Here is a 24952-nt window from a genome sequence, read left to right as displayed (position 1 = left end):
TACTAGGTTTACTACTCCTTTACTAGCTTTACTACCTTTACTACTCCTTTACTTGCTTTACTACCTTTACTACTCCTTTACTACCTTTACTACTGCTTTACTACCTTTACTACTGCTTTACTACCTTTACTACTCCTTTACTTGCTTTACTACCTTTACTACTCCTTTACTTGCTTTACTAGCTTTACTACTCCTTGCTTTACTACCTTTACTACTCCTTTACTACTCCTTTACTAGCTTTACTACCTTTACTACTCCTTTACTAGCTTTACTACCTTATGTTTTACAACCTTTTTACTACTTAACATTTACTATTACTTTACTACCCCTACTATTTTACTACTACTACTTTACTACTACTTTACTACCCCTACTATTTTACTACTACTACTTTACTACTACTTTACTACCTCTACTATTTTACTACTACTACTTTACTACTACTTTACTACCTTTACTACTGCTGATGCTAGCACATGATTAGAACTACACCTAGGGACAGTGGGGAAAAAGTACCCAAGAGTCATACTTGAGTAAAAGTATAGATATTTTAATAGAAAGTTAATCAAGTAAAAGTAAAAGTCACCCGGGGATGAACATGTTGTCTTGATAAGTGCGTGCATTGGACCGTTTTCCTGTCCTGCTAATAAGCATTCCAAATGTAACGAGTACTTTTGGGTGTCAGGTAAAATGTATGGAGTAAAAAGTACATTATTTTCTTTAGGAATGTAGTGAAGTAAAAGTTGTCAAATATAAATAGTAAAGTACAGATATCCCCAAAAACGACTTAAGTGGTACTTGAAAGTATTTTTTACTTAAGTACTTTACACCACTGCCTAGGGACATGCTGGACTGAGCCTATGGTTGTGTTTTAGTAATCAAAATGTCACTGTACATGACAGTGAATACATAATGTAGAGGTTATACCATAGACCTACAAACTGTCCATTTTGTGTGCACACTTAATGCCCAGTCTAGCCTTACATAATATCTACACTGAATGTTTACTTGCAGATTAAACATTTAAAGTTAATAACTTAAGTGCTGACAGTTATATCCAAATCAATTTAAATTTACCTCCGTTAATATCAAGGTTACTGTCAGGGTCTGTCTCCCCGGTAAGTCAGGGCCTTGGGTTGTAGTCTGTATAGTCGGAGGGCTTAATGGCGGAAAACACTAAAGCCAATAGTAATATCAGCTATTCTCTCTGTCTGCCTGGCCGTATTGACGTTCGATCCCAACGTCTCTCTCTTGGTGAGACGTTGAAGTCGGCGTAGCCTGAGGTGGAATAGGCCAGTTTGTAGCAAACACTTCACAGCACTCAGGGGTTGGAAGAAGAGAAACATCCAAACATCCCAAGGTCCAGAGACTAGGTCGATTGATTCCTGAACCATAGGCTGCCTACTGCCTCATGTACTCGGGTGGTGTTTTGGTCTGACTACTGGCAGTGCTATCGTACTTCTACAAGGTCTACTGTAGAACCTTGGTGATTGCAGGGTGTCCACTATTGCATGAGGTGGAAGGGAGGCATTGGTCTGATGCGGAGGCAGACGGATGTAGACAGACAGGGTTAGTAGGTCATCCCGACCCAGTTAGAGAGCTATTGTATATAACATTTCCCCACCACCACGTCTAACACACACACACACACACACACACACACACACACACACACACACACACACACACACACACACACACACACACACACACACACACACACACACACACACACACACACACACACACACACACACACACACACACACACACACACACACACACACACTTTTTGTCTCTTTCTCTCTCTTTCTTCCTCTCTTTCTCTCAGACAATATTATTTTATTTTCCTCAATTTCATCTTCCAATCTTCCCCTCTCTTTCTGTCTCCCTTTTTGATGGAATTTTGAAACATACAATCTACCTGCAGTGAAGCATCTCAACATTTACATTACATTCAGTCATCTAGCAGACACTCCCATCCAGAGTGACCCACAGGAGGAACCAGGGTCAAACGCCCCGCCCAAGGGCACATCAACAGATCTCCCACAAAGTCTCTCTTACACACACACACACACACACACACACACACACACACACACACACACACACACACACACACACACACACACACACACACACACACACACACACACACACACACACACTTTTTGTCTCTTTCTCTCTCTTTCTTCCTCTCTTTCTCTCAGACAATATTATTTTATTTTCCTCAATTTCATCTTCCAATCTTCCCCTCTCTTTCTGTCTCCCTTTTTGATGGAATTTTGAAACATACAATCTACCTGCAGTGAAGCATCTCAACATTTACATTACATTCAGTCATCTAGCAGACACTCCCATCCAGAGTGACCCACAGGAGGAACCAGGGTCAAACGCCCCGCCCAAGGGCACATCAACAGATCTCCCACAAAGTCTCTCTTACACACACACACACACACACACACACACACACACACACACACACACACACACACACACACACACACACACACACACACACACACACACACACACACACACACACACACACACACACACACACACACACACACACACACACACACACACACACACACAACGCTGCGTAATGCAGGACTAGGCGAGGGGGACCAGGAGCAGGCCAACATCAATAACTGAGAGTGTAATGGATCTTCCTCGGGTTTCCACCGTCGCACAGCTACATGGGCTCAGACAGAGGTGAGGATGGGGGGGGGGGGAGTGAAAGAGGAGGATGAGAGGGAGGATAGAGGGAGACAGGGAAATAAAGTATATAACATTGTAAGTACTCTTCTGTCTTTTCTAATTGTTTTCTTACATGATCCAGAGGTGCAGTGTTGAGTCGGTTGACGTTACATCACAGTTGTGTGTTTGTGCGTGAGTGTTGAAGTGTGCATGATGATCTAGCAGTGTCCTCCGGCATATTCACAGGATTGCTGTAGTGACCTCATACCCAGTGCACGGGTGTCGGAAGATATTGCTCTCTTTATTCACTAAAACATTCCATGTTATTATAGGATATTAGGTACATTTCAGGAGGCAGTGGACATTATTTGGAAATAGTGTGCTCTTTTCTATGAATACTGCGGAATGTATGGGAGATTTTCTTTTCGATTGCAAGGTTAGACTTTGACTTTAAGCTTGGTGTGAGTTCAGGACCTATAGGGAGGACTCACTTCTCCTTCTGATCTTCTCAGCTAGATTTTCACCCAGGGGGGGTTCCAGTAGGATCATCCCCAGCATATTACCCATGCAGGCAGGGAAATTAGACTCAGTGGTTGGGGAAAGGAGGGGAACATGGGGCTCTAACCCATATCTGAGCCCTCCTCGGGTCCCTCATATCCACATATCCACCATGGGGAGTTTCAAATTGAAAGTAGGCTAGAGCTCAGGTTACACCTCTGACCTCACCTTAACCAACCCGACCTCATCCGTCCCCTAATCTGTCTTCTTAACCACCCAGCGAGGGAGAGATCAGCCTGGCAAAGGCACGACAGGCTTTCCTACTTTATAATATATGGTTTCTTTGTTTCTCTCACTTTCTCTGTCTCCCTCCCTCTGTCTCTCTGTCTCCCTTTCAATCTCTGTTTCAATTCAATTCAATTCAAGGGCTTTATTGGCATGGGAAACATGTGTTAACATTGCCAAAGCAAGTGAGGTAGATAATATATAAAGTGAAATAAACAATAAAAATTAACAGTAGACATCACACATACAGAAGTTTCAAAACAATAAAGACATTACAAATGTCATATTATATATATATATACAGTGTTTTAACAATGTACAAATGGTAAAGGACACAAGATAAAATAAATAAGCATAGATATGGGTTGTATTTACAATGGTGCATGTTCTTCACTGGTTGCCCTTTTCTCGTGGCAACAGGTCACAAATCTTGCTGCTTTGATGGCACACTGTGGAATTTCACCCAGTAGATATGGGAGTTTTTCAAAATTGGATTTGTTTTCGAATTCTTTGTGGATCTGTGTAATCTGAGGGAAATATGTCTCTCTAATATGGTCATACATTGGGCAGGAGGTTAGGAAGTGCAGTTCAGTTTCCACCTCATTTTGTGGGCAGTGAGCACATAGCCTGTCTTCTCTTGAGAGCCATGTCTGCCTACGGCGGCCTTTCTCAATAGCAAGGCTATGCTCGCTGAGTCTGTTTCTCTGTCTCTCAATCTCTGTCCCTGTCTCTCTTTCAATCTGTCTCTCTTTCAATCTCTGTTTCTCTGTCTCTCAATCTCTGTCTCTCTCTCTCTCTTTCAATCTCTGTCTCTCTCTCTTTCTTTCTTTCAGTCTCTGTCTCTGTCTCTCTCTGTCTCTGTCTCTCTCTCTCTCTCTCTCTCTGTCTCTGTCTCTGTCTCTGTCTCTGTCTCTCTTTCAATCTCTCTGTCTCTGTCTCTCTCGGTCTCTCTCTCTTTCTCTCTGTCTCTCTCTCTTTCTTTCAGTCTCTCTCTCTTTCTCTCTGTCTCTCTCTCTTTCTTTCAGTCTCTCTCTCTTTCTCTCTGTCTCTCTCTCTTTCTTTCAGTCTCTCTCTCTTTCTTTCAGTCTCTCTCTCTTTCTCTCTGTCTCTCTCTCTTTCTTTCAGTCTCTCTCTCTCAATCTCTGTCTCTCTCTATCTCTCTCTCTCTCTCTCTCTCTCTCTCTCTCTCTCTCTCTCTCTCTCTCTCTCTCTCTCTCTCTCTCTCTCTCTCTTTCAATCTCTGTCTCTCTGTCTTTCTCTCTTTCACCCCCTCTCTTTCACCCCCTCTCTTTCACCCTCAAAATTTCAGGAGGAGAAAAAAATACTCTCAGTATGTTAGTCTGTTTGTACTGTAATTACTAAGCAGTAACCAAATACACATCTATTTTGCTGCTCACGGTTAAATTGTTACTAATTTTAACAGAGGTTAGTTTTAATGGGGAAAAAAACATTGCTGTTAAGGTTAGTGCAAAGTAATTACACCACAAGGAATCTGCAAGTGGAGTATTATGTTATTAGTACACAAAAAGGTGCTATTTACAACCTAAAAGGGTTATTCTGCAGTCACCATAGGAGAACCCTTTAAGGAACACCATTTTTGGTTCAGGAATAACTCTTTTCACAGAGGGTTCTACCTGGAACCAAAACTAGTTTAAAAAAAAACCTAAAACCAAAAAGGGTTATTTTTGGAACCCCTTTTTCTAAGTGTAAATTTGTAGTATCCAATTTTACGTTACGATTAAGCACACTGGAAGACAGTAAGCCAATTTATCCGCGTAATCAAACATTAGGTACAACCTAACACCTTATCAATACAGGGACTGCACTTAGTTCATTACGAACCGGGCATAATCGTTGAACAAGGCTATCATACTGCACTTACATTACAACATTGATCAGCGCTACAGTGGACTGTGGACACTCATTTCATTACTCGTTCTGTTGCTATAAAACGAGGGATTCTTTTTTTAACTATCGAGGCTTCCTATAACAAATTCCCCTTTATTTAACCTTCATAGCCATCACTGTCCAATTCAAATAAGGGCATAGAGAGAGAAAGACTCTTTGCCCTTTCAGAGTCTCACTATACCCCAGAATACATTAGTACTTCATTCCCTACGTTCAGTTACATCAAGGTAATAAACATGAATATTTTGTTAGCTTTGTCTTTTCTCCCTCCTTCCCTGTCATTTACTGAACAGTGTGAGGCGATGCAATATTCATAGATCCAGCTCTCGTAATACAAGGGCTGTTTGGAATGTTAAATCTTCTCTCTCCTCTTTCCTCTCTCCATCTCGGGAGACAGCGACGGGGTAAAGTGTGATTGAAGAGAGGAGTTGTAACGTTAGTAGCTTAGTTTTGACTGGGCGATAGAGCTATGGGGTAATCACATTGGTCTCTTACAGCCAAGGTAACACAGCACGCCAGATGTGGATTTGATAAACTCGTGCTGGAAGAGGCAGATGAGATGAAGGAGAGAGGGAGATTAAGATGGGAGGATAAGGGGAAAGGAGGAAAGGGAGGCTAACAAGGGAGAGCAGTAGAAGGTGGAATAATTGATGATGGAAGGTAAAGATTGACGGAGGGAGAGAGCGAGGATGAGGGAGAGGAAGATGGAGAGAATTGAGTCATGTTTTTTTTTATATCACAGATTCTTCTTTTCTTGAGTGGAACAGCTTAAAGCCTCTCTCTCCTATGCTGTATAAGATACTTTTTCAAGAGGCATATTTGTGCAGACCATCCACCTTTGGATTTTGCACAAATATCAGGTAACCTTCAGTTTGAAGAGATATCATATCTTACAGCTTACTTACAAGATTGAGTTACATCTTCAACTTGAGGGATTCACACTACAGCTCTCATGCTTTGAGCGTTATTATCCTGCTACCTTTTACGTGCTGTAATTGCATCAATTACTCTTTTGTTTTTGCCCTAATGCTTATCTAGCATGAAGTGGTACCTTGTCTTCTCCCAGACGAGCTCTGAACATGTTCTCAGGCTCCATGTGATTTATTTATCTAGCAGATTGGTATATTCCCCAAAGATGACAGGCTTTTTGTTCACCACAAAACACAGAACAGGCATTTGAACGAACGTTGCTCGAAGAAAGAAGTCTTTGTGAAAAAGCTGTAAATGATGGATTAGATACGATGCGTGTTTCATCCAACCTTACTTTCACACTTATCGTTTCAAGTAGAGTGTGACAAATGATTCGCAGCCTGAAACATGGTTTTAGTCCCCCCCCCCCAGTTGAATTAGGTAACAAGAGGAGAACTCTCCAAAACATGGGAAACGCCCCAGAGCTCTAAATCAAGGAGTTGTCGCAACTTGACCCTTTTTGACTTCAGCTAGCTGATTGGACAAGTCGGTTAGATTCTGTTGCACTTATCCTCTCGCCCTTGCTTCTTTGTTTGCTTGGTAAAATTGTTCAGAACTGGTTTGATGTGTTTTTGTTCAAAGTGTTTTGGAAGTTAGAATCTACGTGTAGGGAACGTGCTTTCAGAGGAGTGTTCATTCGACTCCTTAGAAATGCCCTCAAGCTTAATAGGTAAGCTTTGAAGTTGTCAATTACGTCAGGTACCTTCTCATTTATCTCCATTTCAACAGCAGCAGCAGCAGTGGCAGCAGTAGCCACAACAACAACAACATGTGCTTGAAGTGGTCCTCTTATAGCTGTTGCCACGGAAACAAAGTGGCAAGAGATTTTAACATCAAAAGGACGTGGAACAGAGGATGAGTGACCTCAGAATGGATTGGAGTTTTTATACATTATATTTATATAGAGCAGTCAACAGTTAATACCTAGCCTTTCTCTTCACCATCCTTTCTTTCTCACCCCTCTCCGTCCTTCCACATCTCTGCTCTGGCGGGAGACTGATGGCCTTCGGGAGATCGCGAGAAACGGTTGGGCCAAGTGTCCCTTTATGTGTGTGTGTGTGTGTGTGTGTGTGTGTGTGTGTGTGTGTGTGTGTGTGTGTGTGTGTGTGTGTGTGTGTGTGTGTGTGTGTGTGTGTGTGTGTGTGTGTGTGTGTGTGTGTGTGTGTGTGTGTGTGTGTGTGTGTGTGTGTGTGCGACTGTAAGACAAGGTCTCGCCGGGCACTGTAACCATGGTAACATGACATGGAAAGTTTGTGTGTGTGTGTGTGGGAGCTCAGAGGGACCGACACTGGCCCTTGCCTCACACCTCCTCCACCACCTGTACTGCTTATAGTAGGGCCAGATAGTCTCTCTATCACCTCTGAGCCCCTAACATACTGCGTGTCCTGCGCACAATACAAGGGAGAGTAAGGAGAGAGAGAGACTAAGAGGGTGAGGAGAGACCGAGACATCGCTCAAAAGAAGTGACGATAACTGAGGAGCGGATGTCAGTGTGTCACGGGCTAACCTTTCCCCCATGGCCATTATCAGACAGAAGCTGGATTCCTAACAGCAGTTGCTTATAGCTCCTGTAGGGACTGGTGACATTGGGTTCACTCTGGTCACTAAATCACAGCTAGGAGTTATGATATAGACCAGAGATGGGCTATGATGGGGGTGGGGGCCACAAAAAGTCTGAACTCATCATAGGGGGCCCGCAGTGGCTGTCGGGTCTGCATACATACACTACCGTTCAAAAGTTTGGGGTCACTTAGAAATGTCCTTGTTTTTGAAAGAAAAGCACATTTTAGGTCCATTTAAATAACATAACATTGATCAGAAATGCAGTGTAGACATTGTTAATGTTGTAAATGACTATTGTAGCTGGAAACAGCAGATTTTTAAAATTAATATCTACATAGGTGTAAAGATGCCCATTATCAGCAACCATCACTCCTGTGTCCCAATGGCACGTTGTGTTAGCTAATCCAAGTTTATCATTTTAAAAGGCTAATTGATCATTAGAAAACCCTTTTGCAATTATGTTAACACAGTGGAAAACTTTTTGTCCTGATTTAAAGACGCAATAAAACTACACTAGTTGACTATCGGGAGCATCAGCATTTGTGGGTTCGATTACAGGCTCAAAATGTCCAGAAACAAAGCACTTTCATCTGAAACTCACCAGACTATTCGTGTCCTTGTTCAAAAACAAGGACATTTCTAAGTGACCCCAAACTTTTGAACGGCATTGTACATCCATACCCACACGTAGTCAGAGCCGGCCCTAGCCTTTTGGGGACCCTAAGCGAAATTCTGCGAGCAAAATATTATTCAACTATAAGAATAAAGAGAGTCGCACACTGTATATAAATCAACTCCCAGTAAATTATTGGGTAAATCACCAACGTTTCGGCATCACTGTGGCTTCCTCAGGGTAATGTCATGAATGCTTGAACCAAGTTATGTAGACAAACGGTGCAATTAGTGCAACCAATGACAATGGTGTGGGGTGTGTCATAATTATTAAGTTAATTAGATTGAATTGAGTGAAACTGTTAACACACTAGTTTATAGCATATTGAATATATTAGGCTATTGTTATCATATGGAAACATAATTAAATATTGTACATAATATTATATCAACATACATTATTGTTTAATTCAATTTCACATATATACATTTAACCGTTTCCTATTCCATAAAAAAAATGTTTGCTAGATGTAATCTTTTGGTTCAACCACGAAGCATAATAAGCATCATCAACAGGGGAACATAATGGATGTACTCTGATAAACTGTAGAAAGGATATATCCATTTGTAGGACTTGTTCCTAAGAAGGGCCTGAGATCAAAGCCAATATTCAGACCGCTAGGGGTCAACCCGGGGTCAATGTGTTTAGATATCCTGTAAGCCTCTCTTTGCAGGATCTCGATGTTACCTCATCTCCTTGGTAGCGCAACCTGTTCAACGCCTGTGTGTTTGAGAGAGGAGATGGGATGGTTAGCTTCAACAAAGTGTAGCTGCTTCTGGATAGTCAATGATCGTACACCTGATTGAGCTGCGGTGTTCAGCGTTACGTTGTTTTAATTGTCTTTTCGTTTGTCCTATGTAGGCTTTCACACATGAACAGGTGATGAGATAGATGACTCCTTTGGTCTTGCATGAGATGATGCCCCTAACAGGGATTTTTTTGACCTGTATGTGGGTGTCTGAAGAAGGTAGGTCAGATCTCACCAAGCGATCTTAAGTATTTTTAAAATATTATATTATTGTTATTATTTAATATTATTACTTAATATTAATATTATTTAACTAGGCAAGTCAGTTAAGAACAAATTCTTATTTACGATGACGGCCTACCAAAAGGCAAAAGGCCTCCTGTGGGGATGGGGGCCTGGGATTTAAAAAATACCACAATTAAACACAGTACAATATAAATATAGGACAAAACACACCACAACAAGGAAGACACAACACTACATAAAGAGAGACCTAAGACAACAACCTAACAAGGCAGCAAAGCATGACAACACAGCAATGGTAGCAACACAACATGACAACAACATGGTAGCAACACAACATAACAACAACGTGGTAGCATCACAACATGGTAGCAGCACAACATAACAACAACATGGTAGCAACACAACATGGTAGCAACACAACGTAACAACAACATGGTAGCATCACAACATAACAACAACATGGTAGCAACACAACATGGTAGCAGCGCAACATAACAACAACATGGTAGCATCACAACATGGTAGCAGCACAAAAACATGGTACAAACATTATTGGGCACAGTCGACAGCACAAAGGACAAGAAGGTAGAGACAACAATACATCATACAAAGCAGCCACAACTGTCAGTAAGAGTGTCCATGATTGAGTCATTGAATTAAGAGATGGAGATAAACCGGTCCAGTTTGAGTGTATGTTGCAGCTCGTTCCAGTCATTAGCTGCAGCGAACTGAAAAGAGGAGCGACCCAGGGATGTGTGCGCTTTAGGGACCTTTAACAGAATGTGACTGGCATAGCGGGTGTTGTATGTGGAGGATGAGGGCTGCAGTAGATATCTCAGATAGGGGGGAGTGAGGACAAAGAGGGTGTTATAAATAAGCATCAACCAGTGGGTCTTGCGACGGGTATACAGAGATGACAGAGAGTGCAGTAATGTGTCCTATAAGGAGCATTGGTGGCAAATCTGGTGGCCGAATGGTAAAGAACATCTAGCCATGACCATGCTTACAGACTACCAATGGGGGTTCCTTGAAGTGGTGTATGATTTTTTTTTTTTTTTTGTTGTCCGATTTCAGAATATGCCAGTGCTTTTTCAGGATTGCTTTCATTTTCTCCAAACACTTGGTGTACTTGTTGCAATAGGCTGTTGTGTTGTTTTTCTTCTTTGGTTGAGTTTTTAGCAATTCCTTGCTGGGTTTTTGAGATATTTTCATCATTGCAGCATCAAGAGTTTTGTCCTTGTAGCCTCTCATTTTGAATGTATCTGTAATTTGTTTTGCCTTGCTGTCAACATCTGTTTGGTGGCCACATACTTGTTTAATCCTTCATAACTGGCTATTCGGTAGACCATTCTTGAGGGGAAGGGGATGCGTACTATCCGCCCGTATAGTACAGTACTATCCGTATACGTCTGTGTGAAATGCCTCATTCTCTTTGATGATCAATAAGCGGCCTCCCTCTTGACAGCAGAGAGAAAACGTTGAATTTTTAGAGTTCATTTCCTGCAATTCTACATATTTTGCCAAAGGGGTTAGAGAAAATGTTGCAGTTTTACAGATAATTCCCTGCCAATCTACACATTTTGGCATTGAGTGGAGCAAACATCTGTGCAGTTTTTAATATGATATCTGAGTGGGGTGACTAATATACCAATCTAAAAAATATTAGCTGGCAATAGGCTAACTGAGTGACTGTCAGTGACTGACATGACAAGGTGCACAACCAAATGCTGAAATTTCACATTGTGTATTCTACAGTTAGTTGAGACCCGACTGAGTTCCTAAAAAACCTTGTCGGGTCTTTGGAAAATGATCCGCAGGCTGGCCGCCAGTTGACCATTCCTATTGCCCAGCCCTCTAGGACACCTACAGCACCCGATGTCACAGGAAGGCCAAAAAGATCATCAAGGACATTAACCACCCGAGCCACGTCCTGTTCACCTTGCTATCATCCAGAAGGCGAAGTCTGTACAGGTGCATCAAAGCTGGGACCGAGAAACTGAAAAACAGCTTCTATCTCAAGGCCATCAGACTGTTAAATAGCCCTCACTAGCTGGCTACCACACGGTTACTCAACCCTGCACTTTAGAGGCTGCTGCCCTATATACATAGACATGGAATCACTGGCAACTTTAAAATGGAACACTAGTCACTTTAATAATGTTTACATACTGCTTTACACCTCATATGTCTATACTGTATTCCATTCTACTGTATTTTAGTCAATGCCTTTCTGACATTGCTCGTCCTAATATTTATATATTTCTTAATTACGTTATTTAACTTTTAGATTTGTGTGTCTTGTTGTGAATTGTTAGATACTACTGCACTGTTGGTGCTAGGAACACAAGTATTTCGCTACTCCCGCAATAACATCTGCTAAATACGTTTGAGTGACCAATCAAATTTGATTTGATATAGACCTTGTGACACACCACTAACTGAGCTAGATAAATACAAACAAGAGCTTTTTGGCTATAGGACATAGGATTTTGGCTGTAGTTTTACCAGAGGAAAACCCACCAACTGACTGACATGCACACATCTACTCTGACACCCACACACACTAACCGCCATATCCTTTTGTCTGACACCCACACGCCCTCACCCATGAACTCCTTCTCCTCAAACCCTAAGGTACGTTTCTCTGCTCTAGGCACCATACTGTTAGGCTGTACAGATAGATAGCAAGACCTTGGATGTCAGCTAACTTGGCAGGTTACTATGTAAGCTAATGACCCTTGAACTTCACTTTCGACATAGCTGTATTTGAGTAGAGCACTTTTCTGCTGGGTTGCACCTTTTGAGAAGAAGGAAAGTAATTTCCCTGTGTGTGTGTGTTTTAACGCAAACACATGCCTGCCAGCAATGCCTTCCCATGTGTGTTTGAGTGCGCACCCTCCACTCCTATGCCTTCCTGTTTCCTAGCGGCAACTTCTATCCAAACAATATATGCCAAAGCACCTTGCCGTCATGCGTGTAAACATTTGACGGGTCCCAGGAATTGAACCCACTACCCTGGCGTTACAAGCGACATGCTCTACCAAATGAGCTACACAGGACCACGAGAACAGTAGGTGCTGGAGCTGCTCTGTTGTCTAGAAGGCCCATGTTCTCCCCTGTCGTACTCTACCGGAACTCGGATGAAGGAGGAAAAGTTGAAACCTTCCCCATTATTTATCTGCAACCGCCGATACAAAAGCCCCTGTTTCACATGAAATAATACATGAAACGGTTGCTTCAGACACTCCCCTGTCAGTTTTTCTTTTTTATGGCAGCCATTTTCTGCAATGAAGGAAGATGCCAAATCTATTCCTCAAACTCAAGAAAGTGGATGGTTCCCACCGCTTATGGTTAATTTATACCTGTTACACAATTGAATTTCAGTTCTCAGAAGATTACGTTTGAGAAGATTGGATTTGGGTAAGGGAGAGAAGGTTTCTTTTAGGAGATGGGGAAGGGAATGATTATTTAGATTGGGACCTTTTGCTTCTGTTACGAAAATACATCGTTATGGGATTCTCTGAGTGCGTGCTTCTGTCATGGGCTTGAAAGTGCCATCGTCTGCTCTCAATCTACTGTGAACTGGTCCCATCTCACTCTAGCAGTGGTGTAAAGTACTTAAGTAAAAATACTTTAAAGTACCACTTAAATCGTTTTTTGGGGGTAGCTACTTTACTATTTATATTTTTGACTATTCCTGAATAAAATATAATTTTCACTCCATACATTCCCCCTGACACCCAAAAGTACTTGTTACATTTTGAATGTCTTGCACGTCAAGAAAATGGTCCAATTCAAGAGAATATCCATGGTCCTCCCTACTGCCACTGATCTGGCAGATTCACTAATGATGTCTGAGTGCTGGAGCGTGCCCCTGGCTATCCTTAAATTAAAATAAATAAATAAATGTGCCGTCTGCTTTGCCTAATATAAGGATTTTGAAATGATTTACACTTTTAGTTTGGATACCTAAATTTATTTTAACAATTACAATTTTGGTATTTGGTATTTTACTAGGATCCCTATTAGCTGTTGCAAAAAATGCAGCAGCTACTCTTCCTGGGGTCCACACAAAACATGATACAGAATGACATAATACAGAACATCATTAGACATGAACAGCTCAAGGACAAAACCACACACTTTTGGTACTGAAGTATATTTAAAACCAAATACTTTTACTCAAGTAGTATTTTACTGGGTGACTTTCACTTTTACTTCATTTTCTATTAAGGTACCTTTTTATTTTATTTTACTCAAGTATGACAATTGGGTACTTTTTCTACCACTGCTTTATAGCTGTACGTATACAGTCTATACACATCATACCCAAACACTCAATAGTGGAGGGCGGACAACAGACATACTGTAACTCCTCTTTAGGAAGGTTAGGTGGTGTTGCATTGTAGAGATGTGTGCGTGTGTGTGTTCACACTAGAGCCGTGTGTGTGTCTTCGAAAGTCTATGATGAGTGCGACCTGGATAAAAATAGCTGTCACTCTCACCCTGCTTTTCCCTGCAGTCTCTTTGTCATACATATTTTGCAGACCCTCTCTCGCTAAGCACCAGTCTGCACAGGTACAGACAGGTGTTGTCTGTCTCTTTTCACCGCTCTATGGATGTCTAGAGTATTTAGAAATGGACACACACACACACACACACACACACACACACACACACACACACACACACACACACACACACACACACACACACACACACACACACACACACACACACACACACACACACACACACACACACACACACACACACACACACACACACACACACACACACACACACACACACACACACACACACACACACACACACGCGCGCGCCCATACACACACACACACACGCGCGCCCATACACACACACACACACGCGCGCGCCCATACACACACACACACACACACACGCGCCCATGCACACACACACACACACGCGCGCCCATGCACACACACACACACACACGCGCGCCCATGCACACACACACACACACACACACACACACACACACACACACACACACACACACACACACACACACACACACACACACACACACACACCACCAAGCGCACTTACCCTGTCAACGCAGACCTATTCTTTGACACATGTAGTACTTAATTACTACATGTTTTCAGCAGTGTTAGATTGAGGGCATTTTGTTCTTCTTTTTTTTAAACACACCTTGACATTGAGATTTCATCTCTTACGTGCATCTGTGATGATACCCTGCTTACTTACTGTAATAGATTCAAAACTCTCATGGAAGTAACAAGGTCTCATACTATTGTGCGTGAATCAGATTTGAAATTAAACAAGCAAAGAAATTAAATAAGGAAGGAGGGGGGAAAAAACACAACGAAATCAATTACCTTCAGGCATAATGGACTTATTCTTATCACCTAACATCTATGTTTATGGAGAATTACTTCATTATCACAGTATATTTGCTGAGCACAACACATTATCAAGGGCATCTTCCAATGAAATGTACTTTGTATTTGTATTTTTGTCCTGGTATTTTTCTACATGTTTTAATAATGGGTCAAATGAGCCATATGTAATCTAATAGCTAGATGGCCGATCTCTAATAGCTACATCAGTTGTGTGCCTGTGTGATGTCACCTGCTTGAGTAGTGACTGTTATCTGACGAACAGTTTTCAGTGTAGTTGCAATTTAATCTATTCATTGCAACTATAATAAAATCAATGTCCTATTTAGAAGAAGAAAGTCAGGCCTCCTGAGTGGCGCAGTGGTCTTAAGGCCACTGCATCGCAGTGCCAGCTGTGCCACTAGAGATCCTGGTTCGAGTCCAGGCTCTGTCGCAGCCGTCCGTGACCAGGAGACACATGGTGTGGTGCATAATGGTCCCAGTGTTGTTTGATTTAGAGCAGGGTTTGGCTGGCGGCGATGTTCTTGTCCCATTGCACACTAGCAACTCCTGTGGTGTGCTGGGTGCAATGCATGCTGACATGGTCACTAGGTGCATGGGATTTCCTCTGACACACATTGGTGTGGCTGGCTTCTGGGCAGTGCGGCTTGGCTGGGTTGTGTTTTGGAGGACGCACGGCTCTCAACCTTCGCCTCTCCCGAGTCCGTAAAGGGAGTTGCAGCGATGGGACAAGACTGTAACTACCAATTGGATATCACAATAAAGGGGTAAAAAAAAATATTATTAAAGAAATAAGCAAATTATGCACAAGAAAAACACTGAGATACTTGTAGTGAATTCCAGTTTCACCTTTCTTTCTGTGTGCTAATAATTTCCATTTGCCTAAGCATTACTGTTTGCCTACTGTGTCTTTTCTGGGAATGAAGTGACGGAACGTAAAAGCAATTGACCATAAAGTGTGAAAACTCTAGGTCTCAATTCATTAAGACATGCTATCACAGTGTAAAGGAAGTGAGAGCAGCAGACTTTGACTGTGAGCGAAATTATGTTGATACAGTATGAGACAGGCACCGCTCAAGGCGAGAAGGGGGCCTTGTCTTAAGGCGTCCGCATGCTTCCCAGCTGAAACAGTTTGGAAGAGTTTGTGCATATATTATGAGGACATTTTGTGACGTTTTTGTTTGATTTTGGACTTCTGTGAATGTTTTTTGTTTGCTTTTGGACTTCTGTGAATGTTTTTTGTTTGATTTTGGACTTCTGTGAATGTATTTTGTTTGATTTTGGACTTCTGTGAATGTTTTTTGTTTGATTTTGGACTTCTGTGAATGTTTTTTGTTTGCTTTTGGACTTCTGTGAATGTTTTTTGTTTGCTTTTGGACTTCTGTGAATGTTTTTTGTTTGATTTTGGACTTCTGTGAATGTTTTTTGTTTGCTTTTGGACTTCTGTGAATGTTTTTTGTTTGATTTTGGACTTCTGTGAATGTTTTTTGTTTGATTTTGGACTTCTGTGAATGTTTTTTGTTTGAGCACACAACATCTTTTCTGGAGGCAAGCAGAAGTCAATTGTCGAAGTCTAGCCCCTTCTTCGGTGATTGGTCAACAGTAGGGATCCTTCAATAAAGTCTTTGTTGTCATTTAATGAAAGACGACTCGTTTTCATGCACATTTTCCACTGCACCAAGCATTTTAGCTGGAGATGTAGAATTGCGCGACCGAGATCTCCCCTGCAAAAACATCAATGTGAGTTTTCTTAGATTAATTCGGACTATGAGGATACTGGCTACAGGCATCTCAAAATTGACAAGCTCTCCCACGCTGGCCCACACCACTTGGCTAAACGTTGATTAGGTCACCTCAGCCTTGTGTTCCTATCTTCCTCTTTATTGGCTAATAGGCTTAGTGTTCCCGTGGGGCTCAAGACACGTACTGTAGGATCAGTATGCCGCAAGACCTCTGTTTTCTCTCTCTCTCTCTCTCTCTCTCTCTCTCTCTCTCTCTCTCTCTCTCTCTCTCTCTCTCTCTCTCTCTCTCTCTCTCTCTCTCTCTCTCTCTCTCTCTAACATTCACTTGGTGTCTCGTCTCATCTTCTCTTATATTACACACCTTAAACACACATATTCACACTCACAAATGCACCCACACACGCAAACAAGGGAGGGAGGGAGAGAGAGAGCCTCTTGCAGCATTCTGATCCTCTACTACAGTGATACAAAAGATGTTCAACTTAAAGAAAATGAATTATTTACACGTTTTCTCTTTGGTGTTTAGAGGCGCGTGACTTTCATCCGTTCCTCTCCTCTTCATCGCTCTCAGCAGGGACAGAACGAGACAGAGGACCGGAGGAGGGCATGTAAGCAGGGTTATGATGTTGTGACTGTATCGCTGATTCATTGGCTCGGGTCATAATCCAGACTGGATCGTCTGTGACTTTATTACTGTAAATATCAACATAATATGTCCCTCTGGCACACAGACACAAACCCTATAGTTGATCCACCCTCACCTGGGGGAAACAGATCAGTTCAGGCCATGTACTGTACTTCCACGTGATGTTTCCATTCAGAAGATACATTTTTCCATAACCGTGGATCTCCTTTAACTCTACAGTGGTCGTATAGGCTCGTCATAGCATTAGGCTACATGTTGACAGTGTTTTTTACATTTTGTTATGTAAATTGGCAAGTCAGTTAAAGAACAAATTAGTATTTTAGTGATGACCTAGGAGCAGTGGGTTAACTGCCTTGTTCGTGGGCAGAATGACAGATTTTTACCTTGCCAGCTCGGGCATTTGATCTAGCAACCTTTCGGTTACTGGCCCAACACTCTAACCACTAGGCTACCTGCCGCCCCATTAATGGTATTAATATAAATCTAAGAGTGCTTTACAGAGTTGAGAACACGATAAAAATAATCTTCACAATTGTAGTAGCATTAGCATCAGGCTACATGTTTACATTGTTAATGGGTATTAATATAAATCTGAGTGCTTTACTGAGTAGAGAACATGATAAAAATAATCTTCACAATTGTAGTAGCATTAGCATCAAGCTACATTTTTACATTGTAGGTGGTATTTTTAAGGTTATGCGTGCATTACTCTGCATAGAAGATTATGCTAATGATGCTAGTACGAGCATATTCATTAGTGGGAGTAGCACTAGCGAATAGTAAATTGTTTTTGAGTGTGTTACCAACTAGTCAAGGAAAGACGCTAAGGAAGATGCTAATAATAGTAGGGGTGTTAGCTTGGCGTGGTACTAGCGATGGAGAGGACATCCACCAACATACCCCCTGAGAGCACACACAGAGTAGGGTGAAGCCGCCCCTGGGTCAGTTTAGCATTTCCCCACTAATAGTTAAGGTTAGGATTAGGGGAAAGGAAGCTGATCCTAGATCTGTACCTAGGGGAAACATTACCCTGGATGCTAGTCTCTCCTCCTCCCCTGTTCCACACATGTGACAGTTGGCGTGGTGAAGGCTGAGGACAATGCCCTGTCTGGATAGAGAGAGGGAGAGAGTTGGGGCTTAGGGCCTTTCACTACTGTCTGTGTAGAGGTCATTCCACAAGTGCCATAGTCCTGTGGGCACCAGCGCCCACAATTCATGTGTATTGTACTGTAGTCTACAGTATACTGCAACCAATTCCTCTTCCCAACTAAGCAATAACTCACTGTGGAGACACTGAGCACTGGTACGGTATATCATCTTTCCATTATAAAACTACATATCTCTTTATAGTAACCACCCAGCCAAAGCACATATCTTCTCAGCAAGTGTAATTTCTGCAGCATTGAGTTTGGCAGTGTATTGAAATACGAGGGAATTTCCCATAGATTCTTCAGAGGCATTCTTGTTGTCTGGCCTGTGTAAATATTGGCCTGTCATGGGTTTGTGGCGGCTGGATCCGACGTTCCCTCTGTGATTCACAGAGATGAGATGAGCCGAGGATTGGTCTGTTCAGAGGGAGCAGCGGTAGCACACTGTGTGTGTGAAGTTAAATGGAGCGCAATAGGAGAGAGAAAGAGAGGGGGATGTGGGAGGAGAGACCGACAGGATGGGAGAGAGGGAAGAAGAGGGAGGGGGAAGGGTTTGGATTTTGTGGGTTCCACACCAGACCCTGCAAGCTGGGAGATATGCAAGTCTCTGAGGCTTTATTTCCACTCTCTGCATGTGCACCCTCACAATCGCATGTGTGTTTACACAGAGAAAGACCACCCAAATAAATGTGCTAAATCACAGCAAGCTACATGCCCACGAAATCGACCCATCATTTGTCCTTGTGTTTACTACCACCCTACCCCCCCCCTTCTCCAGCAGCACTATCATACCCCCCTCTGGCCCTGTCCTCTTGCCCGCTATCCTTGCACACAGCTGGGGTAGCTGCTGGGGCAGGAGGCCCTTAGGCTGGAGGGTGGAGTGAGGGACAGACAGGGCCAGGGGCCGTGATGTGGGGCTGATACTACTACCCAGATAGCATCAGGGAGAACATGCTAACCTCATCCTCTGCGCTCTCTTCACCTCTCCTCCCAGCTCTTTCTTCCCTCCCCGCCCTCCTTTCTCAGCATTCCTTCCAGCATGTTTCATCTGTGCTGATTCTCACTTCCCTCTCTGCCAAAGAATGGTGGGGCAGGCCCTGCATGTCACCGGGATGTGCATGTTTGTAAGTGTATGTGTGTGTTGGTACACTTGTAACCCGACCTCCAGTCTATGCCAATGAGCCTTTGCATGCTTACCTGTTCTCTATTCAACTACTGCTCATTCAAGCCGACCAACTGTAATAAAAACCTCTTTTGAACCGTAAAGAAAAAAAACTAAAAAACATCCATATATTATAGCCTCTGAACACCAGCCGTAGCGGCTGTGTGTCAAAGCATGTATGATGTAGAATAAGCTAGCAGCTTGTGGACCAGCCGTGCTAATAGATAAACAGCGTGGGCGCTGAAACGAGGACAGCCACAGCTACTTTGAGGCTATAGGCTTATAAAACATCACGGGGCTAAGGGGTGTACGAAGTGTTGGACGGGCAGCATATTGGTGGCAACGCTGGGTATGGTACAAGACAAGGTTGTCGGGAGGGAGCAGGGAGAGGAGGGGTTAGAGGGGATGCGATAGGGATGGAGAGGGGAGAGAGAGAGAGAGAGAGAGAGAACAGAGGGGTGGAAAGAGAAAGAAAGTGGGAGGGAAGTCCGAGCAAGGGAGAGATTGAGAGAGGAGAAGAGAGAGGTTTAGATAAAGGAAATAGACAAAAAGAGAGCGACAGAAAAAGAGGCTTAAGAGGGAAAGAGGCCAAAAAAGAGGCTTAAGAAAGGCCAGAGATGCAAATATCACACTGGCCTGATACAAGAGCCTCATCATGGAGTATGTCGTGGCTGTTGTGGGATCAAAGGCTTTGTCAAACAAAGCCCCTTGACTGGGCCTCAACAGAACACAGTGCAGGTGGTGGGGCTGTGGAATAATTCATGAGGACCAGGGAAGAGAGGCTATTCCTCTTGCCTGTCTGACTTCACCGCTTTGTTTTGATTGTGTGTGTGTGTGTGTGTGTGTGTGTGTGTGTGTGTGTGTGTGTGTGTGTGTGTGTGTGTGTGTGTGTGTGTGTGTGTGTGTGTGTGTGTGTGTGTGGGGCGCTCATTGTTGGTGCTGTATAGTGTAGAGATGGTATTATCTCCCTTTCGTTGTTGTCATTTGTTGAAGTAGGGCAATTACACAGAAACCGAATTAAGTTGAGACTCAAGCAAAAATGTATTTCAAAGTTTAACCAACTTCACAACTCTATGCAGGACTACTTTAAGCAATGTGCACCGAACATTTGACAAAAGCACATTTACTGTGTAGATGCAAAGTTTGGTAACTTATGTAATCAGGTTTCCCCCAAAACATTTCAATATCTCCTCAATTAAGATTCAGACATGTCTGCAGAAAGAAAGTTTGAGTTTGAAAAAAACTATTCTGGTTATTGAACCACAGTAAGTGAAGTGGATTTACACCCGATAACAGAATTCCATCATGGGTCCCTGATCTGTACTACACAGACATGCATAATTATGGATATGAATATCATTCTCTTAATGGTGATATATCCTAAATAGGTGCACAAAGGTAGAAACATGCAATATCCTCATTTGCATATTTGTTTTTTGTTTTCTACACACTGGCTATTATTTTTAATGAGCTCCTCCACCAAACATGACCAAATTTGGTTGGTCCAGACCGGACCAAATCTGAACCAATCATAGACGTCTACAGTATGTTTTTCAAAAGTTTCGACATCAAAGTACAGCACATTAGTGCTCAGTAGAGTACAGTCGGGTAAAGTGCAGTATGGTCAAGTAGAGTATAGTTCAGTATGGTACACTATAGTATACTCAACTCTAGTGTTTCCTACTGTGTACTGTACTGAACTCTACTCCACTCTATTCTACTGTACTATACTCTTATGTGCTCTAATGTACTGTACTCTAGTGTACTGTACTGTAGGGTTGCACATTTTGGGGAATATTCAGAGGTGGAAACTTTCCATGGGAATTAACGGGAATATATGGGAATTAACGGAAATATATGCAAATTAATATTAATAGCATTTAAATGTAGATGTTTTTTGCATTGGATATATTTACCATATCATATGGAGACAGAACAATGAACCGTTTACCTTATCATAAGTAGACATAATTGCAAATGATTAAATCCTTCCAATAAAGAAAATATATATTTAGTTATGAATTGAACTTGAATTAAATGAGTTGACTCTTCACATGTGATGATTTCACTGAACAACGAAAGAAAGGGAATATTGACTCATCCCCAATGATCCATCGCATCTCCCAAAAACCTTTTCAACATACGTCTGTAAAATGATAGTCTAGAAACTAAAGCTTTGGTTGTCTTCCTCTCAGTCGTCCATGTCTTCTCCCTGGACCTCCTCTATGTCCACCTCCATCAGACTCTGAGGTCTCATCTTCACTGTCACTTTCCAACCTTGTTGAGGATGGCTCGTTGTCAGGCTCAAAAGGTCTCAAATTTGCCCGGATGGCCACCAATTTTTCAACCCTTGTATTGGTCAGCCTGTTGTGTGCTTTGGTGTGTGTGTTCCCAAACAAGGACCAGTTGCGCTCTGAGGCGGCTGATGTTGGTGGGATTTGGAGGATGATGGAGGCAAAAGGGAAAGAGCCTTAGATCCACAAAATCCCTTCACCAGGTGGCTGATGAGATATGTTGGCACGACTGCCATATTGCATCTCCATCCCAGAGCCCTTGCTTAGAAGTGTACTTTGCCAGACTGCCAAGAACCTTGCCCTCATCCAGGCCAAGGTGGCGAGACACGGTAGTGATGACACCATAGGCCTTGTTGATCTCTGCACCAGACAGGATGCTCTTGCCAGCACACTTGGGGTCCAACATGTACGTTGCGGCGCGTATGGGCTTCAGGCAGAAGTCTTCACACTTTTTGATGAACTGAAGCTTCCTCTGCTTGGAGCAACAGTGAAGTGGATAGGGCAATGGCTACTGCTATAGGTTTCAGGAGCTGCTTACCACTCTCTCCCAAAATACATCATCCAGGAGGATCCCCTTGATGGGGCTGTCCATATTGGCAGACTGTGATGTGGCCATTTCTTGGAGAGACTCCTATCCCTCGAGGAGACGGTCAAACATGATGACAACACCACCCCAATGAGTGTTGCTGGGAAGCTTCAATGTGGTGCTCTTATTCTCCTCACTTTGCTTGGTGAGGTAGATTGCTGCTATAACTTGATGACCCTTCACATGACTAACCATTTCCTTGGCTTTCTTGTAGAGTGTATCCATTGTTTTCAGTGCCATGATGTCCTTGAGGAGCAGATTCAATGCATTAGCAGCACAACCTGTCTCCTCCCCTTCATCTACATTGATTAAGGTGGATTTAACAGGTGACATCAATAAGGAATCATAGCTTTCACCTGGATTCACCTGGTCAGTCTGTCACGGAAAGAGCAGGTGATCCTAATCCTTTGTACACCCAGTGGGCTCCTGAGTGGCGCAGCGGTCCATGGCACTGCATCTCAGTGCTAGAGGCATCACTTCAGACCCTGGTTCGATTCCAGGCTCTATCACATTGTAAATAAGAATTTGTTCTTAACTGACTTGACTAGTTAAATAAAACAAAAAGTATACATGCCTTCATTTCTCAAAGCATAGACTCTTAGCTTTCAATTGACATTGACCACCCACACATTTTGATTTGTCAGACTGCTTACACAATATGCCTTTCTGTCCCCAAATGTAGCATATTTGGAAACACGCTGCACGTGATGGGATGCACCTTATCAACCATGTTTTTCTGTCACTTCAACGATAGAAGTCCCTGTGAGACTTTAGACCCAGTCCCTCTAAGGCCAATGTACTTTGCTCATACAGTACCCGTCAAAGGTTTGGACACACCTACTCATTCAAGGTTTTTAATTTTCTACATTGATAGTGGAGACATCAAAACGAGTTAACTCTGCTGCAGAGGATACGTTCATTAGAGCTAACTGCACTTCAGATTGCATCCCAAATAAATGCTTCACAGAGTTTCAAGTAACAGACGCATCTCAACATCAACTGTTCAGAGGAGACTGCGTGAATCGCACCTTCATGGTCGATTTGCTGCAAAGGAACAACTATGAAAGGACAGCAATAAGAAGAGAATACATGCTTGGGCGAAGAAACACGAGTACTGGGCATTAAGACCGGTGGTAATCTGTCCTTTGGTCTGAGATTTTTGGTTCCAACCACCGTTTCTTTGTGAGACACAGAGTAGGTGAACGGATTGTGTGGTTCCCACCATGAAGCATGGAGGAGGAGGTGTGATTGTGTGGGGGTGCTTTGCTTGTGACACTGTCAGTGATTTATTTAGAATTCAAGGCAAACTAAACTAGCATGGCTACCAGAGCATTCTGCAGGGATAGAACATCCCATCTGGTTTGCGCTTAGTGGGACTATTATTATTTTTCAACAGGACAATGACCCAACACACCTCCAGACTGTGTAAGGGCTATTTGACCAAGAAGGAGAGTGATGGAATGTTGCATCAGATGACCTGGCCTCCACAATCACCCGACCTCAACCCAATTGAGATGGTTTGGGATGAGTTGGGCTGCAGAGTGAAGGAAAAGCAGCCAACAAGTGGTCAGCATATGTGGGAACTCCTTCAAGACGGTTGGAAAAGCATTCCTCATGAAGCTGGTTGAGAGAATGCCAAGAGTGTGCAAAGCTGTCATTAAGGCAAAGGGTGGCTACTTTGAAGAATATCAATATAACATATATTTTGATTTGTTTAGCACTACATCATTCCATATGTATTATTTCATAGTGTCGATGTCTTCACTATTATTATACAATCTAGAACATAGTAAAAATAAAGAAAAACCCTTGCATGAGTAGGCGTGTCCAAACGTTTGACTGGTACTGTACATTCTAGACATCTAGATTACTGTATGTATAACTTCTCTACTGTATAAGTTCCCCAGTGGTCCTGTGTGTTGGTCTGGGATTGCTTAGACACGCCTGAGCAAGCTACTGTACTGTCTGTACTGCGTAGTCCTGAGAGCTTGCTGGGAGCAACGTGGCAATCTAATTGGTCCAGCTGAGAGCTGGGGCAGGGAGGGGTCAGGCGGTGTGTTCAAACCTCTCCATGAGCGGCTGCTCTGCATACCCACAGAACTAGAGTGGAGATAGTGTACTCTGTCTGTTTACAGGAGTCATTGGGGAGGGTAGTGAGACTCTCTAATAGTGCATTGGCCAACTCAAAAGGTTAATTCACAAACTGGTTCACTGGATTAGAGAAAAACAAGTCCCACTCTACCCATACACTGAGTATGATACGTTAGGCCACCCTAAAATCCACTGTCAAACAAACCATATTGCCATAACCACAGTATTTGTTTCTGTGTAGAAATGTCCATAACAGTACAACTCTGTGAATCGTTGCTGTTG

At 42.7% G+C, this 24952-nt stretch overlaps 1 protein-coding gene across 9 annotated transcripts in view; it reads left to right on the top strand.

Moving 5' to 3' along the window:
- The window catches only part of LOC124008799 (neurexin-2-like), a 1096959-nt gene that overhangs the window by 23554 nt on the left and 1048453 nt on the right, over positions 1-24952 (top strand). The window lies entirely within an intron of this gene.

This window comes from Oncorhynchus gorbuscha, linkage group LG21 (assembly GCF_021184085.1).
Source record: "Oncorhynchus gorbuscha isolate QuinsamMale2020 ecotype Even-year linkage group LG21, OgorEven_v1.0, whole genome shotgun sequence".
NCBI lineage: Eukaryota > Metazoa > Chordata > Actinopteri > Salmoniformes > Salmonidae > Oncorhynchus > Oncorhynchus gorbuscha.
Note: the sequence above shows the minus strand (reverse complement) of the source record. Positions and strands in the feature narration are given on the sequence as shown.